Here is a 5,731-nt window from a genome sequence, read left to right as displayed (position 1 = left end):
TTTGTTGGTCACAGAGTTCACGACGTGAGATTTAGTATACTCACGACGTGAAATCTGAGAGTTCATTTTTAGTTTTTCTTATTTTAGTCCAGTTTTACGTTTTATTTTAGCAAGTTGCAGGAGTTAATGACCAGAGGCTCAAACACACCATTAGTGCCACCACTAGAAGATCCCGAGTTTGCAATTCACAAGAAAAAGATGCCCTTGCAAGAATTGAAGTCAGCCTTCTCTAGGAAGTTGGGAAAGAAGACAGGAGAGTCAAGTTCATCAGCGAAGCACGAGAGCAATCTTGAGCATTTGGATCATACACCCGTGCAAACCGAGTATGAAAGCGACACCGAGCCAGAATTTGAAGAACACACGAGTGAACCCGAGAACGAGCCAAGGAACGAGATGGCAGATATTGAAGAAATGTCCATGGGAGCTTACAAGAAGCGGATCCGAGAAGATGTGGGTCCCGGATTAGTCCAACCCGCAATACCTGCCAATGCTACATTCGAGCTGAAGGGACACATATTGACTGCGCTGAAGGACATCCCATTTTTCGGGAAAGACCATGAGGATGCTTTTAAGCATCTAGATGAAGTCAGTGACATTGCAGATTACTTCAATGTCCCAAATGTCAACAGGAACACAGTCTTGCTTAGGATGCTGCCCGTCACTTTCAAAGGAGCTGCTAAGGAGTGGTTAAAAGCACTCCCACCGGGTACAATCACCACTTGGGCTCAAATGCGTGAGCAATTCCTAGACCAGTTTTGCCCACCATCCAAGATAGCCAAACTCAAGAAGGCAATAGCCAACTTTGAGCAATAGCCGGGGGAGTCACTGTACGAAGCATGGGAGCGGTACAAGGGCTTACTTAGAAATTGCCCACAACATGACCTAACTGTGCAGCAAGAGATGTCAATCTTTTATGATGGGGTCAACGTGATGACGAGACAACTCCTTGATTCTCAAGGACCTTTGACAAAGAAAAATCCAAGGGAGGTCAAGGAGTTAATTGATGAATTCGCAAAACACTCCCGTGAATACCACAACCCGAGGCAAGAAGGAATCAAAGGTGGAGGAGGGTCCCAAACTGAAGAAATAGCAGCGGTCATGGCCATGTTAAAAAATATGGACCGCAGGATAACACAGATGGACCAATCGATACATTCCATAAGAGTGGGTTGCGAGAGATGCAGTGGTCCACACTTGACCAAGGACTGCAACGTGAACGAATTTGGGAACAGGAATGCTCAAGTATGCTACTCTAGTGGGGATAAAATTGATGAGGATTGGAGGAAACCGAAGAAGGAGTGGCTGCCATATGAGGAGTATAAGAAGCAAAAATAAGTATAAATATGGCAATATCAGGAGCAAAGTAAAATTTGTTGCCTGCACCTTCTCCGATAGAACCCTCACATGGTGGAATGAACATGTTGAGTCACTTACTCTCTTAGTGGCTAACGCGATACGCTGGGATACACTAAAGGATCTTATGACAGGGAGTACTACCGAGGGGCGAAGTGTAACATCCCGAGTTCAGGAGTGCAAGTTCAGGATTCAAAGTGAAAATGTGAAAGGGCAACTCGGCGAGTCCATGGGTGGACTCGGCGAGTAGGGTCGCGATGTTGGTCGAGTGATAAGTGACCAACTCGGCGAGTCTCAAGGGTGGACTCGGCGAGTTGGTGCTGTATGGAGAAAACCCTAATCCCGGGGATTTAGCCCTATATAATGAACATAAAACCCTCTCCCCAGCCTCTTTACTCTCCTTTGAAGTCCAAAAACCCTAGCTTTCAGTTGTGAGAGAGTTGGAGAGCATTTAGAGACTTGGAGGAGGAAATCTTGTAAGTGAAGTGAAGAACAAGAAGGTTGGAGCAAGGGGCTGTGCAGAGATTTAGCTTATTCTTCATTTGGAGCTTTCATTTGAGGTAATAATCTGCTGTTTGAGATTTTGTGCATCTAAATCAATCAATTGTGGTGTTTTTGTGGTATGTATGAGGTCAATCTCAAGTTTGGTGTAAGATCTGAGGTTGCTACCTTAGATCTAGGTGGTTAATGATCCAGAAAGCCAGAAAGTCTATGCTTAAGAGTTGTTGGTGAAGTTCTTGTGTCCCAAACCCTAGCCCTAGAGCATATTATGCTTAGATCTCTTTGGATTCACGTAAAGTTTGCAACTTTACGTGAGGAATAGCTTGTGGAAGAGTAGATTTGTGGATTGGAACCCCTGCATGGCTTGGAAAGCCTCTGTATGGGTTAAGAGCAAGTGGTACTCGACGAGTCACATGGGTGTACTCAGCAAGTTGCTTGAAGATGGGAAGAAACTCGGCGAGTTGGGAGAACAACTCGGCGAGTTGGTTGAAGATAGCCTTGGACTCGACGAGTCTGATCTTGAGGTCCTAGTCTTTTCTGGTTAAGCTAAGAATCGGTGAGTCAAGGGATGACTTAGTGAGTTGAGATGGGATTTTCAGAGTTGAGAGACTCAGCGAGTCGTCGGGTTGACTCGGCGAGTAGAGCCAGTCAGGAGGTTGACTTTGACTTTGACTAAGAGTTGACCAGTTGACTTCTAAGGGAATTTTGGTATTTTGTGGTATTTATTGGGTTTAGTCTTTCAGCTTTATCAGGGGTGAAGTGGTGTCGGAGATTAGAGTAGCGTGATCTTATCTTTTCAGTCAGCAGAGTCAAGGTGAGTGATCCTCACTATATCAACAGGGTCTAAGGCACCAAGGTTGGTCCTTTATCGGATTGAGATCCGGGTATCTGTTGTTATGTTATTGCTTTGATATGTTTGTATCCTGGTAGTTAGGATGGTATTCGTTAGAGACTTGGTTAAGGTCGGTATCCTGGTATATAGGATGATCCTATGCTAGTGACCAGTTAGGTCGGTATCCTGCTTAGAGTATGTTGTGTTATGTGATCTGCTAGATCGGTTTGATTGAATATAAATTGTTATGTGATTGTATGTTTATGTGCACATGGTTGTTTGGACTGGAGTTGGGTTGAGGCGGGTCCTGCTTCGTGCTGTAGGCCAAGATACCCAGGGCGGACCGATTGTTCCGAAGGCCCAGCGAGCGTTCCGGAGAGGCTGTAGGCCCCACGAGGGCGGACCAGACATGCCGAGGCTCGGAGAGTGGACCATGCCGACTGCAGGCCCGATGCGGGTGGACCAATCATACTGTAGACTCAGAGAGTGGACCAGGTGGGTTGAAGTCCCGGTGCGGGCGGACCAACCACACTGCAGACTCGAGGACATGACTGGACTCGGAGGGTGGACCAGGTGGACTGAAGGCCCAACACGGCGGACCAGTCACACAGTAGACCCGATATGCATGGCTGTTATGTGATTCGATATGATATAGCATGTTATGTGTATGGTATATGTGGTTGGTATTTTGGGGGTATCTCACTAAGCTTTCAGGCTTACAGTTGTGGTTTAATGTTTTCAGGTTCTTCAAGAGACCGTGGCAAGGCAAAGGCGTGATCGTACCGCTCCTCGTGTTTATGTTTTATGATATGGACCTGGGAATACTCTGATAATAAATGTATTGAAAACCTTTTTTTCTAATAACTTAATGAATTGGGATGTTTTTGAAAAGTTTAAATTTTGTTGAAATTTTGGGGTCGTTACACGAAGTTTAGAAACTTAAACATGAACTGTGGAGCCTTAAAATGAAGGGTTCTGACATAGTAGCCTACACGACTAGGTTATGTGATCTGGTGGATTTATGTCCAGGAATGGTCCCCACAAAGAGCAAAAATATCGAGAGGTACATATGGGGAATGGTACCTCCATTTCAGGGGAATGTATTGTCTTCGAAACCCTCCACGTTCAATAGTGCCAAGCGATTGGCACAGAGACTTATTGACCATGGAGTCCATCCACAAGCAAGTACCCCTGTTGTCCCAAAACCGACCAAAACAAACAATAACAAGAGGAATTTTTGAGACAAGAAGAAGAACCAATTGGCATAGAACTCTACTAGGAAACAACACGTTGCGGCTGTTCATGCCACAACAACCGCTATAGTCCCTGCACCAACAAAGCAATACACTGGGAGTTTGCCAAAATGCAACAAGTGCAACTTTCACCATAATGGGCCCTGCCGGGAGATGCATTGTGCTAACTTCAATAGGAAGGGGCACACTGCTCGTTTCTGTAAGGCACCAACAAGACCAATCTCCCATGTCCCTAGGATTGGAGCAGGTCAGGCTTGCTATGGGTGCAGTGCAGTGGAACACTACAAACGGAACTGCCCTAAGGCGAGGAACACTGGTGGAGTAAGAAGAGTGCTCGCCATTGGTCATGAAGAAGCCGTGGTAGACCCTACGGTGGTCACGGGTACGTTTCCCCTCAATAACTCATATACATGCATACTATTTGATAGTGGAGCGGAGAGGAGTTTCGTGAATCAAAAATTTGCACACCTACTTAAACAACAACCACGAGCTTTAAAAGAAACGTTCACTATAGAAATGGCTAACAGGAAAACTAAGAGCTCTAACGATACATACATAGGATGTACCCTCTTTCTAGATAGCTATTCATTTCAAATCGACCTCATGCCTGTCTCAATTAAAAGTTTCAACGTCATTATCGACATGGATTAGTTGAGTCTTCATCGTGTTGACATCCTGTGTTTTGAGAAATCCGTTCGTCTTAATCTACCAAATAGCGAAACCCTAGTTATCTATGGCGAAAAACCAGGCATGAAACTTCGAATCATCTCAAGTATCCAAGCCCAAAAGTATTTACAAAAGGAATACCATGCGTTCCTTGCTCATGTGGTTGATGTGAACCAAAAAGCGAATGACATTAAGGATATCCCTGAAGTCCGCGACTTTCCCGGCATCTTTCCCAAAGATCTGCCAGGATTACCTCCACAACGTCAATCCGAGTTCAGAATCAACTTAATTCTAGGAACGACCCCTGTAGCCAAATCGCCTTACCGATTAGAACCAGCTTAGATGTAGGAACTATCCAGTCAACTGAACACATGGGCGGAGCCAAAAAAAAAAATTTAGGGTGGTCCTTTTAAAATAATTGATATATATATATATATATATATATATATATATATATATATATATATATATATATATATATATATATATATATACATACATATGTGATTTTAAAGGCCTATGCGGAACGTGAAAATGACCCTCTAAATACATTTTTTTATATATAATAAAAATAAATCTAAAAAAAACTAAAAACTTAATTAATTATCTAAAAATAGAATTATACAAATTTATAAAATTTGAGGTGTGACATATGTAAATTCTAAAAACTAACTTACTAAAAGAATTGAACTTATAAATATAAGGGCCAAAATGTAACTTTAAAAATAAATTACTTAAAAAAAAAGCAAAATGTAAAGCCATGGATTAGAATACGTCTTGCTTTCCAATTGATCTAGAAAGGATTTTTTATATAACTTTCAAACATATAATATGTTATTTCTAAACAAAAAAAGAAATAAAAAAATTTTGAAAATTTGAGGGTGGGTCTGGGCCTACCCTGGTCATATGGTGGCTCCGCCACTGACTGAACTAACTCCTCAGCAAAGGATTTATTAGACCAAGTTTCTCACCTTGGTGAGCATCGGTCTTGTTCGTGAAGAAGAAAGATGGATCGTTCCGTATGTGCATCGACTATCGCGAGCTAAACAAATTGAACGTTAAGAACTAATACCCTCTACCGTGGATAGACGACTTATTCGACCAACTTCAATGAACAAATTACTTT

The 5,731-nt window shown here is 42.9% G+C and overlaps 1 non-coding gene across 1 annotated transcript; it reads right to left on the bottom strand.

Annotated features, from left to right (window-relative positions):
- Positions 1 to 777: 777 nt before the first annotated feature.
- On the bottom strand, positions 778 to 884 carry LOC145007709 (small nucleolar RNA R71). Its single transcript, XR_013663080.1, has one exon. It is a non-coding gene; the product is annotated as a small nucleolar RNA R71 (small nucleolar RNA).
- Between the last annotated feature and the right edge of the window lie 4,847 nt (positions 885 to 5,731).

Source organism: Lactuca saligna, chromosome 7 (genome assembly GCF_052625555.1).
Source record: "Lactuca saligna cultivar CGN05327 chromosome 7, ASM5262555v1, whole genome shotgun sequence".
Classification (NCBI taxonomy): Eukaryota; Viridiplantae; Streptophyta; class Magnoliopsida; order Asterales; family Asteraceae; genus Lactuca; species Lactuca saligna.
The sequence above is the reverse complement of the archived record's forward strand: the minus strand, read 5'-3'. Positions and strand labels throughout refer to the sequence as shown.